The following is an 18,685-nucleotide window of genomic DNA, read 5'->3' on the forward strand; positions in this document are numbered from 1 at the left end:
GGGACACAGAAGGAGGAAAAAAATCACCACCGGTACCTTCTGATGCAACAGCAAAAATGTTGAGAGTAGGAAAAGCATTCAAATCCAACAAGTGCAAACCAAGAAGGAAAAGGATGCTAAAACAAAATGCTCAGATTGTCCCAATTTCCATCTTTCACAGACGCCTGTTCCTTAATCAATTCGTCAATAAATGTATTTCAAGTATACAACTATTTATTCTGCAAATGGCAAGTGTGACGCCGTCGGGGCCTCAAATTGCAAACATCCCGCAGAGATGGTAAACAGTGTGCAGTGGCATTGTTCTCCAAATCAGCGGAGACTATTGACTGTAGATTTCTGAAGGGAGACGATTTGCCAGCCGTCCAACAGGCTCATCCTGCATACCAACCAGCTCCGACATATGTTAGGGGTTAAAAAAAAACAAGACGTCTTCATTCGTGGGGGGGGGGGGGGGGGGTTATCTGATGGGGATGAACACCGGGTGAAAATAAAGTGTGAACTGAGGGGGTTTTCACCGCCGTTTTGGGCTCACAAAGAGCGCCAGCAGCCTTTTTTCTGAAATTAAATAGCATCTTACTCAGTATTCTCATCACAGACGGGAGTCGAGAGCAGCGGCCAGAAAATGGGTGGAAAAAGGAAAGCAAAGGATGAGGCGAGAGCACACAACTGTGCTCTGCTCCCAACGCCGAGAAATCCCAGATGAACCGTGAGCCTCTGCGACAGCTGGTGTTTCAGGTAACAGGACAACATGTTGCTCCACCTTCATAGCACACGTTGACCTCCACTGAAATCCTGAAATTAAATAAAGTTTGACCCCTCCTACAATGGGCATCTCTGTGAGTCCTGGTATTCAGCTCAACGTGGAAATGTGCTGCTTATTCCTTCTTCCAATAAAATAAACAGCGTTGCAGCTGCACGTAATTTAAATAACAGAGAATGAATAAATAACTGCCAGCCAAGCACACTTCCATTGACCCATGTACCACATGAGCTCCAGTTTTAACTACATTTTAGCCAATACATCAGATTTATGACACATTTTGTATTTTGTTGAGAATTTCTGAATCATTAAAAACTTATTTTCTTATATTCAGACTCAATTTCATATCCAGGTTTTTTTTCTTTCTTTCTTTAAAAAAAAAAAAAAAAATCCACCATAAAAAGAGAAGTTTCTTTTCCTTCCCTCCATGACAAACACACGGTGTCTCACAAAAATAGAGGAAATATCATCAGCCCACCAACTATTAGACATCTTAAATAACATCATTAATGTCAGCTTACTTCAGAAAGCTGCAGTCGCACGAGGCTGAAATGAGAAGGTGCACGCGGTGGATGGAGGTGATGCTGGCACCTTTTGTTTGCGCTGAAAATACGAATCCCGGACGGGTTCGTGTTGTCGGCGCATTGACAGAATCGATATGGAAAGTAGGAGATGATGAAACCTCAGGTTCTCCTCTCAGTCAGCAGAGGTCATGCCTAAAAAAAACCACATTATCTTTATTACAGGTGTGCCAATATAGCGCCGATTTATGGCCCCGTAAATGATCAATGCTTGTTGCGCTCTGTGGGTCACCAACCGAGCGGTGGCTGAAGTTGCTGTTTGGGGACTTTTGTCTGCTCTCTATTAATGATCATTATTATTATTATTATTATTATTATTTTTAAAAAGGACAGACCCGCGTGCGTCTAGACAGCCTTAATATCGAGTCGCACCAGACAAATTATACACAGCGTTATTTGCATTATGCAAAACATCACGCACTACATTAAGTACATTAAGCCGGCGGAGATGTTTCCCTCCCCGGAGGAAAATATGGATCGCTGACAATAACCACATTAGGGCCGACTTCACAGGGAAAAGGCAGCATAATCAATCCGATCACGAGTTGTCTGCCACAGCGCCTTGACGAGGCAGCCACAACAGGAATAAACAGCGCTCAATATTCCACACCATGAGCCACACGGACACACAAACGTGGAGGGAGCAAGATGGAAACAGAGAGAGGGGGGACAACCAGAGACAAAAAAACAAAAAGTAGGGTTCACAGGAGACGAGACAGCAGCCAGGAGACGATTCTGGTCCACGCACAGGTGGACTTTGTTTGTGAAATAGTCCAACACCGCCGTGGAGCAGTTTACAGAGAAAGAGGTGTGATGTGGAGAAAGCTACCTGAAGGATTAAGGAGTGAAAGGGGGGTGGAGGGGTGAGAGAGAGATCAGACAGACTCGATAACAAATCAATTTGCCATTGCATCTGTTACCGGTTCCCCACCTCAGTGCGCTGCGCGTGCAAGCCGATTATTGTGAGCCAATCAAACATGTAGTTGCCGGTCAATCAATTTGTAGTCTGACTGGCTGCGCTGCTGGCTGGATTGTTTTTTGGTGGTTTGTTTCGTGTCTTTAAAGACGAGTGTCTCCCGTCCTCGTCATGATGTCATCACGGCTAAATAAGCCCCACTGGTGCGTCTGGAGACACAAGGACGGGCAAGACGGTCGCTGTCTGCAAAAAATTGCGTTAATTTCCATCAACAACAACAAAAAAAACGAGCGAACGCTGTTTCTCCGGTGAAAGTCGCACGCAGCCGAGGCGTCATGTGCTGTCTGGCTCCCGGTGAAACGGCCAGACCTCACGTCCTACTGCCTGCGATCTCCAGAATACTAACCAGACCGAGGGAGAGGGGGAGAGAGAGAGAGGGAGAGAGAGAGGGGGGGGGGGGGCTACGTCAACCTTAACATCTCTACAACAGGCTACCGTGCCTTAATGCAAACTTCAACACCTTGCAGCGCAATCAGGTAAACACTTGTTTTGAGCCACAACTCCGGTGCGCGGGTCCAACTTGCGTGCCAAAGTCGCGTTTGCTGTTAACTTCGGCGTGAGGTTGAACGGGGACAAGCGAGAGCGAATCCACAGCGCTGTAAAAACGCACCAAAACATCCATATGGTGAATGAAAGTACGCCGAGAAAACAGTGGCGGACGCGTGAAGAGTGGCGGGTCTGGCACTTGTCGCCGGGGAAACCTGCAGCTGTCGTTGAAGCCCGGAACGGGTACTCACCTAAGTTGCACGTTTTGATTCCGTCTAAGTGAAGGGGGATTGGGGCTACAGCATAGTAAGGCAGTTCGCAGTACCCGCTCTCTCGACACGCACTAACTCCTTTCTTCCCTCGCCTTAGCAAATCAACACGGCGCTGACGTCAACGCAGCCAGACGAGCAGCAGGCAGGCGGGCGGGCAGCCGGCGCTGCGCTGCGCCGCGCCGCGCCGCGCCGCGCTGCGCTCCAGCCCCGCACAAACACTGAGAAAGTGAGACACCTAGGGGGCTGTCTCGTGTCAAACGGCTGGCTGTGGTACTGGATGCTGGAGTGAAAGGTGAGCGACGCTGCACGCTCCCTCCAGCTGTTTGGACGCGCGCACAGCTTCCAGTGGTCCTCAAACAAATGCAGCCAGCAGCTGCCATCAGGGGTCTGCAGGACGGCCATGAAGGGGGGAACGCGTCAAGAAGGAGAACATTTTCATTCACAGGATACAGTCGGTTTTAGTGGCTGCACAGATGTGAATGTAAGGTCAGCTGGGAGGAACAATGCAGTGGATCCATCCACACTTAAGATATAACATTCATATTAATATTCAAAAACAGGTGGACATTAAATGGAAAAAGGTTCAACTTTGTTTTGTTGTTGTTGTTGTTATTTAGATCTTTTTTTGTTCTTTGTTGTTCTGATTTGAATGCATCTCACTTCCTGTAATGTTCCTCTTTCTCTTTGCAAACTCTTTAAATAAACGATTTCTGTCTCAATTCAACCCACTAAATGCTGTTGGCATTATTATTTATAAATAATACAATATAATGCTGAATAAATCCTGGAAAGAAGTTGTTTAGACCAGTAAGGTTTTATAGTATTCACAACATGTTAAACTAAACTAAAGTTTAGGATCATGAGCACCTGGCAGCGCTGCATCAGGTGCATGCAAGGAGCAAGAAACATGCTACATAGTCATACATGACGACAACATGCAGACATGACCGTCAGTTGTAAGAGCTGCAAATTTCAATGTGCCAACAAAGTTTTAAGGAAACCGAAGACATCAGATTTTATCCTAATTTTTATGTTTAAAGATCTTCTTCTGATTTCTAGAATCAAAAGTCTTGTTTTAACATCCTGAGCCTCATTTAAAGAAGACCATGAAACACACGAGTCTCCGCTGAGAACCACGAGTTACGTCTTCTCTTGTTTTATATTAAAAAAAAATGTTTTTAAAAAAAACATCCTCAATGATAAACGCAGTGAGATGGTTTCTCGGTGCATTACGAGCCTCCGACTGCTTTAATTCTGCTTCTCTTTCTCTCCGTTGACCAATAACCCGTGAAGAAGTGGACGCCTCACCTCATCATTGTCCATCTTTTGTAGTAAAAGCATACTTTTAGAGCTTTTCTGGACATAAACATAAGTGATGTTTTGGGTCTTAATGATAATTACCCTTTGTTTGAGTTCACCATATTTTACTTCTGTTGTTATGTTGCCTTTAAGTGCTCCTTGTGTGCTCTTACTTTCTTAAAGAATTTGGACATAATGTGTATGTAAATCAATATCTTATGAACTCCCTTTTCCTATTAGATTTGGTAATCGAAGTCATTTTTAATCTCACGGCAGCAGCTGAAGGTTTTAAAGTATAACCACTGAAATATCTCAATATCAAGGACATGATTTTGAACAGACATTTTACGGTTTTTAGTTGATGTATTTAAAAGACTTTGGTTGTATTTCCTGAAAAAATGTTCACATAAATCTTACAGTTTGCAGATTAGATCAAATGAAACCACAGTCTGGATATAAAAGTGTTCGTAGCTTCCAGGTTGGAAAAATGGTTCCGATGCAGAAGTTCCGTTAGCTGCAATACCAGCGAGTGCCACTAGAGGTCGGCTCCAAAAAGCCTCCGGCTCCATAGACTCCCATTCAACTTCTCTCATCAAATCCAAAGTGAATAAAATGTGTCCATCAGTTATCTCGGTGTTGTTAGCTAAAGTCACTCCTTCTTCTTAGTTTTCTGGAGGTCCATCTGAAAATAATCCCTCATTCATTAGAAAAGAAGATTCAAGAAGACCTGGTTTTGGGGGCGTGTCTGTTTGATTGACAGGCCTGTGGTGCAGTCAGCTTACAGCTATCGGTGGGCGGGACGTAGTATCGTCAGGTTTCCGATCAGATCGGTCAGATCCACCGCTGGCTCCTCCCCCAGCTCGTCCAAATATGGTCACTTCCTGCTCCAAACCGCTCCGAACTAGCAAAAATGGCGCCGGACAGAATCTGAAATGGAGGATTCATAACGTTCACAAACCAACGATGACATCACTGATGGCTGCTGCTTGGATGAAACACTATGAAACACATATTGAGCTTGAACACTAAAAACCCAGCAGGTTCAAATAGATCCTCCTAAAGGTGGCAGAGTTCCTTAAATAAGGAGCTTTTAGAGCAGGACTGCAGAAAGGCTGAGGGGGTCTCGTCATTCCAGGATGATGAGTTTGGTCACCTTCGCGCCTCGGGCTCACATCAACACTCCACCGACGGAGGCTGATAAAATGCAAGCGACGGACAAGTCGGGTCAGCGTCGAGTTTCTGAGGGAGACCGGGGGTCAGTCGGCGTCTGCAACAGATCACTCAGCACGTTCCTTCACTCAGAGGCTGACAGCACCCACGGGTGGCACGCTGAGGAGGAAATATTATCATTCATATTTACAGAGAAGAAAATGTGTCTCGTATCCAAAGCATTCAGTGAGATAAAGAGGTTAAATTTGGCTTTTTTTGTTTTTATGTCAGGCGAGCAGGGACTATTTTTAAGGAGAGCCTGAATATTTTTATGAAAAAAAATCCATCTTTTACTTTGCATTGGTCATCCTGATGCAGCTCATTCTTAGTTTGGATGTGTGGACCGTTTTTGTGTTTCTAAGTTTGGACAGACTGTTGGACTGTAACGGCTCCACAACAATATATAAATTGCTTGTCAGATTGTGTCTAAATTCCCTTTTGGTCGTGGTTGAGCAGCTCGCTGGTGAAAGTGTGAACGAGAGGCTTCGAGTCTCATTAATTGTTTTAATCAACTATATTTTAAAAGTCAGAAAAATCAAGGATTTTGGTGTCACAATAAAAAATATGTGTAAATTCAATTAAATTAGGAAGCAGTTTAAATGATCCTGTTTTATTCCCGGTCTCTCTTCAGTTTCTAAGCCGTTTTAGATTTATGTTTCACTGTTTGAGTTTTCACTTCACACGAAAGCAAAACATTTCCAAAAAATTGCTCCAATTCAAAAGTCTTATCTGTCTTCTTATTTAATTTTGGAAACTGCAACAGGTCGGCAGTTCTTGCACCAGGTTGTCACAGTTTATGGCTGTTTCAGAATGGAAAGCATAGGTTCGAAGGGGGCTTCCAGGGAAAATCTAATTTCCTTTAAAATACAGTGGTGCTCTGGGAATTTTTAGATTCATCCAGGCCCGGATCACAGAGTGCTTCATTACCTCTGAGCTGCGTGCTGTGCCGGCTTACCCGGGGATAAAGAAAAAGGCACTCCCTTAATCTGGCAATAATCCACCGTTTTACTGAGGGAGAGGAAGATGAGGGCTAAATTATAAAAACCAGATCATCGCTGCACTTTAAAATAATACCCAGAGTTAGACAATGACGGGCTGCCTGGAGGAAAGTTTGGGTTTAAAATGGGACCATTAACTGTCGGTGAGTTAACAGCAGGTCGTTGCTGATTCAGGTATCTACAGTGGGATGCATGTGTTTCCTTTACATTCCCACAGTTTGAATATATTTTTCCTGTGCAGAAAGAGGCTGATCGACTGCAAAGAAATGCAGAAATCGCTGCTCTCTGGCTGTGATATATCGGCAGAATTTGACGTCCTAGAAATGAAAAGTTGCTCAGTCGTACGCACAACGTGCCCGACGGGTTTATGCACCAAAATGATGCGGTTAAGTTTGGGAAATGATAATGGTTTGGATTCAAATAAAAAATTTAAGTAACATAATGAACATAAATTCAGTTATGTACTTTACGTCAATTAAATACATGATTGAAGTTTTCACTTATGTTTGTAAAAATAAAATGTTACTTTTTGATTTCTCATGGACTCAAACTGAAGTTTCCAGGATGAAAGTCCCGTTTTGATTCATCCAACATCCTCCCGACACTGACTTCTCTTTATTAACCCAGTCTCAAAAAACGTAATCGCCTCACAATTATAGAGCCGTTACTCTGACACTAATGTGTTTTAGGCTGTGGACCAATGTAACTATCAAACATATTTATGTGAGTCGCCTTTTGTATTTTTCAGACAGTCACCAAACCACTGGAACAAGGCTGATCCTTCTAACAGGTTTTGTCTACGCAGCCAAATCCTGACACATTTAATTAATCTGTGCCACAGAGCTCTGTTGTTGTCCAAAAAAACACATTAAATATTATGTGTATGAAATATTTAAAAACACATGGGCCACACCTTTGCAGTGGGTGACGTGTGCCTTATTTGAACTCATTACCATGAACACAGGTCCTGCCATTCATTTCAGGTCAGTCCCACACACGCTGAGCCTGGTTCTGCTAGACTGAACACTGAGATTTTAACACCAGGCTAACAAACACCTTCCTGCTGCTGTAAATAACCACGAGAGCACCAACTTCACTTCACCACTGATAAATAGTCCCTTAAAAAGGCACAATTTACTGCTGTCTGAACAATATTTGCTAAAAACTACTACGCACAAATTATTGAGCTCTTAGTAAAATCAGACTTATGTGACCGGTTGTTAAAGACATCCACAGGTTTGAAGTTACACCTACTTTACAGCATTACTGGTTTGAAAGGTTTTTTTTTTAGTTTTTTTTTTTAAATGACATTTGTAAACAGTAATAAAATATACAATAGTGAAAGAATAATCCTTTACGTTCTTTGTGTTAACTAATAATTGGATAATCTCTTATTTGCCCCGACTAGTTCTAATAAAGTTCATAAATGTATATATGTCATAACTGTACTGTTCATGTTTAAACTGTTCTTTAATTTATTCTATTTAAAAAATTGTTGCTTGAAAAAAAGAGAATGAATTAATGGCTCCAGTCTGGTGTGAATCACAAACAAACTATTTGTAATAGTTCTGTAAAGTAGGAACATATTTTAGGTTAAGATGTGTGCAGCTCTGCTGACCAGAAACCCCCCATTGTCTGAGTCCTGTGCAGGCATGGCGCTTGGAGGAGGTGTGTGTGTGTGTGTGTGTGTGTGTGTGTGTGTGTGTGTGTGTGTGTGTGTGTGTGTGTGTGTGTGTGTGTGTGTGTGTGTGTGTGTGTGTGTGTGTGTGTGTGTGTGTGTGTGAGTAGGGGCTATAGGCCCCACACAGTGGACCTTTGTGAAACTCTGCCCATGCAGCCACACTGAATGGACTCTTTTTACACTTGTGTAAACTTGGGGGGCGTCTCCGGCACCGAGGCCACGCCTCTCTGACCCTTGACACTCACCTCTGACCTTAGTGCTGGATTTGGTTGGGAGGTATTTTTTTTTGGTCGCCATGTGCTCAGGAGCAAAGCCAAAAATCACTCAGTTGGAATCCGAGTTTGACTGACAAACTATCGAACACATCTAAAGTGCTCATAACGGTTCAGGCAATAAATCTTTCACTAAAAGTTCTACAAAATCGGAGGAAAGTTGCGGTTAGAAGATGGAAAAGGGGGACGACAATAAAGTGGTAGGGAAACAAAATCTGCTATCAGTGCTTCGTCCATCCGAACTGAGCTCAGTTCAAACCTCTGTGACCTCTGAGTGAAGCGTTTAGTGTTGACAGAGTTACGGGTTTGCCCACTTCCACGCTCATAGAGAATGGCTGAACCTGCTGCAGGTTAATAGGTGAAGTGGCGGTGTTGACCTAGGTGTTTTATTTACCGAGGGCCTGTTTACTTCTCCATTCCAGGCCTTCAGTTGTAACCTCAGAGGACAAACTACAGCGCTCAAGAGAATCCTCCAGATCAATACTTCTCTTGTCTTGAATGGCGAAAGAATGGCAGCCTCACAAACTGGGCGTGTTTGGTCAGTTTTAAGGTGAAGAGCACCTCAATCTCTGCAATCACTGCCCCAACTAAGACGCACCGCTGGCCGTGGTGAAAGGATCATTTATTATTGCAAGGATGAAGAGACAATAATAAATGATCATCTGAGGGTAACTTTAGTGAACTTTACACCTAACAAAGAAAATAAAAGTGATTATTACCAGCATTCAGGTCTTTTACTTCAGTTAAAGTACCAATAACACACTGAGAGACTACAAGTTAAAGTCAAAAGTCCAAGATGTCACTTAAGTAAAAGTCTGCAAGTATTGTCAGCAAACTTTTAAAGTATTACTAGTACCAGTAAATGCTCCCTGGAAGTCTTTTATTGTTACTTTTTTTGATTAATATTGAATTATTGTGCATTATACTGCTGTAGTTATTTAAGTTTGTGCCTAATGGGTCGTTTCTGCGTGTCTACAAGAAGTCGACAAGATCAGAAAAACAAGACATTTTCCTGTGAATCTAAGTGGGTTTTAAAATAGTCTATTATCTTAAAAAGTAGGAGAATTTTGCCAGCACATAAAGGAACATCTAGTACTTTAGTTTATCAGAAATATTCTAAATCTAAATCACCAGAATCTGAACAGTAGTCAGACAAATGTAGTGGAGTAAAAAGTACAATGTTTACCTCTGAGATTTGTTGGACGAGAAGTATAAAGTTGCATCAAATGGAATTACTCAATTGTCTATTTTTTAATAGTATGAAAACAGTGAAACTGTGATTTATGTGATTTATTTATCCTATATGCACTGCTGCTGACTGTTGCACTATTTTATAGTAGAATATTATATGCTAATATTTTACTATCTATTTTATTTTGTCAGTTTTATTGCATCTATCTATCTGTCTGTCTGTCTGTCTGTCTGTCTATCTATCTATCTATCTATCTAGTGCTTATGATTATTGCACAGTTCATAATATATTTTCGGGGTATTAACATGAAGGAAAACATCAAAACAAACAAAAACTGAAAGACGAGCAGCATAAAAAAAAAAAAAAACTACAATTGATTGAATGAACTCCGCTGGAATAAGTGACTTTATCCTTGCAACGAGACTTTGGGTCATTTGTAGCTTCTACACTGAAATGATGGATGTGCCCTTGTGATGTTGCAGCCATGTTATTGAAGAAATTTATGATGTGGCGTCGCAGGCAGCCACGCTGTTAAAACCAAAAGCACAAATAAAACCCAGTCGGTATGTATACGTGTGACAAACTGTCACAGCTGTTTTTTTCAGGCGAAGGCAACATTAACTTGATGATTCATTCTTGCTTTAAGCTTTCAGCCATGACTGCAGATTATTCAGAGCAAAACAAGGAAATAAGAGCAACAAAAAGAAGAAAGGCATTAGAAGAGACAAGGAAGGCAGAGGGCAGAGAGACGCTCATTTATCTTCAAGCTTTTTGTATTTTCATGGACTTAAATGTCTGCGGCTACGCAGCCTGCTCATCTCTCTTTTTGTTTTTTTACTGGATTATCCTTATTTGCTAAATGAACACTGATAAGGCTATCTCTCAGCTATTGTTTAGTGATCATCCCTCACATATGAAATTAAATTCTCAGCTCTATAGCGAAGCTTCAAGGTCTGATTCTATTCTGGTTTGGACAGGTGATACACAGAAAAAAGGAGTCTGGCACAAACCCACGCAGACAAACACAAAACCCCACATGGACTTTGGCGGGGTAATTTTCTCATTAATAATTAACATATTTGAACCCATTTACACTCTTCACCAATGTCAGCTGATCTCCTTGGTTGGAGAAATCACAACAGAGAAGTGGCGATAGGAGGAGGGAAGAGAGCCCCACTTACAGTCTGACAGGAGATCAATGGGCTCCCATGCCTCAGGTGGTCCTCGTGCAGCGTACAGTGAGAGTGGATGAGTCAGACATTGACCAAATGAATCAGAGGGATTTCATTGTACATGTTCAGGGAATCCGCTTACAGAGGCTTCACATTCGTTACGAGCCTGTGGGAAGTACGTGGGCCTTTATAGATGCAACATCTGCAAAGGGTTAAAGATAGAAGACTAAAAATATGTTGAATCGATGGGAAATAAATTTAGTAACGCTTTTGCGAAGTGCAGTCTCTTACGACTGGGTTTAAAACTAATGTAAAATATTCCTAATTTCTACGATAAAACCACAAACCCAGTAAAAATAAAAGTGGATGAAGCTTCCAGGTCTGAAAAATGAGAGCAGTGAAGTGTTCAGCTGCAATACCACTGAGGGCCACTAGGGGTTTTCTCCAAAAAGCCAGAATGTGAGCCAGAAACAGTTTGCAATGTTTTCTGTGTGCATTTACAGCTGCATTACAATGAATTCTACACTCTGCAGAAAATAGATTTTTTTATTTATCACATATTAATGCAATGTGGAAATATGATTGAATTGAACACATTCAGAATTCTCAGGGGATTCATTTTTCCTGTTTTGGACATTTCAATGTGATTATTTTCAAATCAGTCATCCCTGTTTGCAACAAATTGAAGCATCAGGTTCATTTCTATAACTAAAGTGGCTATTTATCTTCCTGCCAGCCTACTTATACAGTACATACAGGGTATCTGCCACATGTTGGCTTCGAAATAGTACATGCAGTTTTTGATTTAGGACTTCATCCGCAGTCTATTTTATCTTTTTGGTTCTCTAATGAAGCAGAAACGTTGTACGACACCACTATTTCCACTAAAACTGCAACAATACCTTCAATATTTGTTAAATACTTGAAAAAGGGACTAAAAAACACCTCTGTTGCAGACAGACACACACACACACACACACACACACACACACACACACACACACACACACACACACACACACACACACACACACACACACACACACACACACACACACACACATATACACACCTCAATTTCTTCAAAGTGTCACTGTGTGAATTTGTTTGTCTACCTGTGTTCAATTGCCCTCGGTTTGATTCCCTCCATCCTTTCTTTAAGCGCTGCTTAATAGCCTCTTTCCTTTCAGAGGAGATTGCATGGACGTCCTGGAAGGGCCAAAAAGCCCAGAAAAAGACGAGTTTAGTGTTCAGTCCGTGTACTTAAATTAATCTCACATCACTGTAATGAGTAAGAGAAGGACTCAATTGAGAAATGGTGGGTGGAGAGATAGATGTAAAAAGACAGGCAATAAAGAGAAAAGAGACAGCTAGTGAGACAAAAGGAAAAAAAGATTCAAACGTAGGTCCAGTGATTGGTATATTGTTGTATTAGGTTCAATGTACGGCTTTGTAAATAGTAGCTACTTTGCCCAGAAATACGATGTGTAGTAATCCAAGAGATGGAGTCAGTGCGGTGAAACACAGCGTTACTGATCAAAGAAAAATAGCACAAATCCATCAGCTCAATTATATTTTTATAAAAGGAAAAAGGACTAAACTCTTTATTAGTATAAACAACAGCCTCCACTTTGATTGTTTAGTGTGCTACCCAGAGTCTGTGTCTCCCCCTTCTGGCCAGTGAGAGTAAATATAAAAACACAGACGTTTTCTTTGGGAGTTTTATTTCCTGATCATAACCATGTGTTTTTTCCTGAACCCTAACCAAGCGACAGCCAAAAGAAACGTCACCTGTTGGTTTGTTGAACGGCCGTTATGAATCCTCCAGTTCAGATTCTGTCCGTCACCATCTTGTTAGTTCGGAGCGGTTCGGAGCAGGAAGTGACCATATTTGGACGAGCTGGGGGAGGAGCCAGCGGTGGATCTGACCGATCTGATTGGAAACCTGACGATACTACGTCCCGCCCACCGATAGCTGTAACCTGACTGCACCATGGGCCTGTCAATCAAACAGACACGCCCCCAAAAACAGGTCTTCTTGAATCTTCTTTTCTAATGAATGAGGGATTATTTTCAGATGGACCTCCAGAAAACTAAGAAGAAGGAGTGACTTTAGCTAACAACACCGAGATAACTGATGGACACATTTTATTCACTTTGGATTTGATGAGAGAAGTTGAATGGGAGTCTATGGAGCCGGAGGCTTTTTGGAGCCGACCTCTAGTGGCACTCGCTGGTATTGCAGCTGAAGGCACTTCTGCATCGGCCTCATTTTTCGAAGTGAAGCTACGTCCACTTTGGTTTGTTTTTCCAAATCATAACAACGCGGGTTTCCACATTGTTTTATTTTCCTAAAACACATGATACTTATACGTTTCATGAGGCAATGATGCCACATTGATACACATCCCTTTATTTGGATCAAATCAGCTGATATGTGTGAACGGCCTCTCATCGATATTCTTCGACATCATGCTACGCCTCTTCTGCCGGAGTCTGCTGGGTTTTTGGTTCGTTTTTGGTTCGTTCAATTTCAAATGTACAGCCCGCAGCATAACATTTTGTAATGAAATATAAAATGGTAGAACATCTAGCTCTGTCATGATTAAGTGTTAAGCTGCAATCAATGCACCACTAGGACTACCTCGCAGCAAAAGCCTTCCACTGAAATGAGGTGATTATACTCTGTTTGCCACTCCAAGGTGTTGTATTTTCAGTAATAACAGACAGATGCTTCTGCAAATTGGAAAACTGAAAGGCTTTTTTATTTATTTATTTTTAAGTCAAATGAAGAAGACCTACAGTACAGTGAATGGAGCCGGATAGGAAAGGGAAGTCTAAGGAAGGTTAGGGTCTGAAAAATCCGACATTTAAAGAAAAAAGAAAAAACTTCGCAATTCTTCAAAACAAGTCAAAGAGATGTGTTTTAATATCTGTTGCTACCAAACACATTCACAGTCAATGACTGCTCTTGACCTGACTGAAGTATTTCTTCAGTTTAGAGTTATTCCAGTGTCATACGCCTCATGAACGAGGAGCAGCTCAACTAGTTGCTACCATTGTATGGCAACGAGCTAACAGTGGAAAGAAAAAGCAGCGTTCCTCAGAGGATTGTATCACAGTCGGGGGGAAACGCATGAAAAGGCAACGTTACCTTTCTATTTAACAACCACTAAGACAGACAGTGCCGCTGCTGACGCAGATCAGGAGTCGAACACGACAAAGATATGATACAACTGACATGTTATTATTCTCCCAGAATACCTGCGACTGAAGACAGAGACAGATCCTGCAGGTGTCGTGTTGTGTTGCGAGGAGGAGCAAAGTATTTGCAAATGCAAGTAGCGCGTTTCCCCCTTTTTGTGCGCCGCAGTCGAGCCCGATGGATGTCGTTTGCCAGGACGTGAAGCAGTGCTGAATGTAGATGCTCTAGTTAGAAACTCAATCACCTTCAAAATATTGCAGGAAACAATCACCGGTGAAATTGAATTGTCATTCTTCAGCTTAGCATTCTTAGAGAACTTTGTGCATTGTTTTTTGTTGGGGGAGGGGAGGGGCAGGGGGGGGGGTATTCAGGCTTGATCTATCTTATTACCGGCACTAACAGGCACCGAGCACAATGCAAGGATGGTTGGTCGTTTCTGACCGACCCCGTCGTCATTTCCCCTCCAGCGCCGACTTACTTTGTTCAAAAAGCAAAAGTAGTTGTACGAAAGTTGTAGAAAGCGATAATCTGATACCCAATAAAAAAAAAACTATTCATGAGTCGTTGGCGCATTTTGTTGTTATTTGAAGTGCACATTATTGAAAGATGATAATGATCGATAAGATTACAATGTGAAAGATTGTGTGCATGAGCAGATGGGTTTCCTGTGCAGAGAAGCCATCTTTCCTTCTCCTTGGTCAATCTGCTGCTATGATAACACTTGGTCAAAGTACAAGAGCACCTGGCTCTCAAAGGGAATAACAGGTGACTCTCATTTATTTAGGTCATGTGACACCTTTAAAACACGCCTGCGATTAATTAATAGACTAAGTACAACAGCTTTTGAACCTTGCACCTTACTTTATGCTCTAACTACCTGGCATTAAACCAGCAAAAGTAGTTACAGCTTCGATTGTTAACATATAACACCAAGTAATTGTCTTTGGTGGAGGGATGCGGAAAGACTCAAAAATATACAGTGAATAAGTAGCATAAGCTATTATTACATTTACATTAATCACTGATTATATATATATATATATTTTTTTTTCAGCACAAAAACAAACCAGATTTATCTAAATATATTAAATGATCTTGAAAAGCTTGTACGGTGTTTTTACACAGAAATAACGGATATATTTATGTTGTGTGTGTTTGTGTTAAAGCATAGGAATATAAATTATGACTCCAATCAGCTGTATGTGTTTACGCTCAGTGTTTAGGTGTATGTGTGCCAGTTCTCCACCCACACCACCTCTTGTCCACCTCCTCTGCCAAGACCACAGCTGCCTTTCATTCAGAGGAAAGAAAAGAAGTACCTCTCCTCCCCTCATCACCCATTTCTTCATCATTTTCCCCATCCTACAAAACACAAACACACATACTGAAACCGGAGGAAGCCAGCTGTCTTTAGCAGACTAGATTTTACTTCCTGGTTTCCTTGCTCCCCCCCCTGCTGTTTATTCAGTTCGTCAAACTCTCAGCGTATCACGTTTAACTTAAACAGAGCGTATACTTTTAGAAGTTGCTATACGAAAGGCACGTAAAAAACTCCAACTCTGATTCCCATTGTGCGAGAGTGGAGGCAGTCAAGCTCTTGTGTCCATAGTGCTTAACCAGTGGACCGATGGCAAACGACACAGTAATCACCTTACAGTGTTCCCGGTGTTCCTGGGAAAAAGAAGGCCCGCTCACCACAGGGAAGCTCCTCGCAGCTAATCCTTCAGCACATCTCTCTCTCTCTCTTTCTTTCTTTCTTTCTTTCTTTCTTTCTTTCTTTCTTTCTTTCTTTCTTTCTTTCTTTCTTTCTTTCTTCTTCTTCTCTCTTCCATCTTGTTTCCAATATCTGTGGAGGAATTATTGAGGTTAACCTCCATTCGTTTATCCCCGAACGCAGTTTTAAACTAGAAACCGCTCCCAACAGGTACAGTGTCATTTCTAAGTCTATAAAAAAAAGTGTGGAAAGTCGGAAAAAGTCATCATTAAAATTCCTCACGTCTATTATTTTGAACACGTTGGGTGGCGGGCTTTTTGATGTGCATCGTATTATCCTGTTAGCTAGCTAGCGCAGAGTCAAATATAATACGAAATGTGTCCAGTTTATTAAAACTTGGGTCTTATTTATAGTTCTGGCTCTCATTGCTGATATTGTAATTATTAATAATATTGTAGGTACTAGGGACACCGCTAAAAGGAAGTGTGGTGGTGTAAAAAACAAGAGAAGTCGATAAAACCCGAGTTTCACCATATTGTAAAATACTTACTCAAACGTTCCTCTTTATGAGAGAAAATGTGACTCACCTGTCATTTAGCAAACAGAGCAACCTCGGCATCCATCTTCAGGCCTTTAACCTCTGAGGTGTTCAAACGACTGAGGAGATACTTTCAAAGCATTGTCAGACAACAGAACAACAACATCATCTGAGCTCTTACTGCCGACACGATTACAACACCTGCAAAATGACTTGTTGTCAAAAGGAAAAGCCTCGAAAAAGCTTGACAGCTGATGCTGAGGAGTCGCAGCATTATCAGGTAGAAATAGGACGAATCGAAACATTACCGTACAGAAGAGACGGACAAGCGCTGCTAATGAGTCACTTCAAATTGAAATAGTTTCAGAGAGGTCTTTATTATCATGTCCAAGTAGGCCACACTCTAAAAAACCAAATGCTGTGTAATAACCTAAACGCTTGGTTCTTTGTCAAACTACGCAAAACGTTTGACGAGCTCGTTAGCCCGCAATTTTACTCCGTTAGTGTTGAGTCTAGCTATCACTCAGCTATAAGGACTATAAACTACACAGAGTTTGACAACATTTTTGCAAAATGGCGAGTTGAATTTGGGTTGTATTTTTCAGACCTCTTTTTGATAGCTTTAATTCAACATTTTGTCCTTTTTACCAAGTTTTTGGTTAAAAAAAAACCAACCCAACATGATGGCTCAAACCAATAACACAACTCTGCTATTTTCTGGGCTCAGCGCCACCTGCACCCACCTGAACGTATCATTGTGTGACATCATCACCTTTCGTGAAAATGTGGACAATATCTTGACTTCTACGCACTTCAACTGACTGAAAGAGCCCGTTCACCCAAGATTACTCACCTCCGTCCAGTATTGTGTCGCTTTTCCCTTTTGGTTTTATGTGTTCGGGGTTTTTAGACCGGTGACTCTGAGATTTCTGCCTCAGCTCCGATACAATAGAGCTAAATGAGCTTCAGTCTGGGCTGCTTAAATGATCTATAGAGGTGAGTGAGAGAATACATTTCATGAGATTTTGATGAACTGACCCAGACTTCCCCAACTGGACCTTCTTCCCCGTGTTTACATTCAGCTCCGGTAACTGACGAAGGTTTAATTGGGACACGTGGATGAAATCAAACGGAGTCCAGATTTATACAATCCACTGACATATATGCTGTAGCTCAAGGCTACATTTCACACAAGCGCTGACCTCCGAAAGAAAATCCATTTCAAACCTGAAGGGTAACAATAGCAGCTGATGCTGCATTCAGACAGCTGACATACGGAGTGGGAAGGAGGATGGAGGTCAGAGGAGCTGTCGTACGTCTTCATGGACAAAGATTAGAAAGTAAAGAACAGAGACGAGCAATTATTTACCAAATAGTGATGTTAATAAAACGCATGTTTACTGAGCTATTGTGTACAAATGTCGTCACGTTATGTAAAACATCTGGATTTATTCATGCTTGCTTTCGTTGAGGACCTGTGGGACAGGTCGATGTTTGAGACACAGCGTTGAGAGTGGGACCTCTCAAGAAAGACAATAGCATTGAACAAACGACGACTTCGGTCTCCCGGGAAGTCGGAAATATCGCAAACTCTTACGGCTCGGTTAGATGGACGAAGAAAATTCCCCAAACGTAACTAACTCAGGTTTTGTTCCTGACCTTAATCACAATTGCTTTGATAATGGTGATTTCATGTCATCTGTCTCTCAGTCTATCTATCCATCTATTGTTTTGGAAACCTGTTGTTGTTTCTTTTTGTATTCGCTTCTATTGACGATCAATGGCCCGCAGAGCTTTTCAGATACTCTGTGATCTTCATTAAAGCCTCAAAGACAATCAAACATCATCAGTTGAGCTTTTCTTCGTGATTCAAGACACAAAAAACATCTGAAAAAAAAAGACAAATAAATGAAGCAGCACCTTGTCAAAGTAAGACGGCGGCGCAGAGAAAGAGCGAGGGCATTAATTGCAGTTGTTTCATGTGTGTACCTGTTGTGTCAACCCCCCCGATCGCCCTTCATCCTCTGTCTGTCTGTTCTCTGACCAGAGGACGAGAGTGGCCAACAATACTGCCAGCTGCGGCCACAAGCTGTGAGCAAAAGCCATTCATTTAAAAGGAGTTTTTGTTCAGCTTAAGAAGTGAAGTGGGAAGTTATTTCTTTGAAGAAGCCCCCTTCTGAAGATTTGCTGATCAAAAACCGAAGGTTCTGTAATTTGCCAGAACTCCTGGTGCATTTCTGTGAAAGGTCCAGTGCAATGAGAGAATACCAAAACAGGGGAAGAAAAATGGCCCAGTGAAAAGTATGTGAACACATGGAAGATACTTGTTT

At 41.8% G+C, this 18,685-nt stretch overlaps 1 protein-coding gene across 5 annotated transcripts in view; it reads right to left on the reverse strand.

Annotated features, from left to right (window-relative positions):
• The window catches only part of zbtb16a (zinc finger and BTB domain containing 16a), a 136,424-nt gene extending 133,248 nt beyond the window's left edge, over positions 1 to 3,176 (reverse strand). Inside the window, exons 1-2 of one of the 5 annotated variants that reach the window (XM_069709750.1) lie at positions 3,055 to 3,176; positions 1,352 to 1,476 (exon numbers count right to left, since the gene is read on the reverse strand). The gene's annotated coding sequence lies outside the window, so the exon portion shown is untranslated. Of the gene's footprint in view, positions 1 to 1,281; positions 1,477 to 2,272; positions 2,642 to 3,054 lie in introns of those variants that run through there. The other 4 variants (XM_069709748.1, XM_069709749.1, XM_069709752.1 and 1 more) reach the window with 4 other exon arrangements.
• Between the last annotated feature and the right edge of the window lie 15,509 nt (positions 3,177 to 18,685).

Source organism: Brachyistius frenatus, unplaced genomic scaffold, assembly GCF_029030835.1.
Source record: "Brachyistius frenatus isolate BFR_SWC_R1_liver_20210118 unplaced genomic scaffold, ASM2903083v1 Contig_84, whole genome shotgun sequence".
NCBI lineage: Eukaryota > Metazoa > Chordata > Actinopteri > Embiotocidae > Brachyistius > Brachyistius frenatus.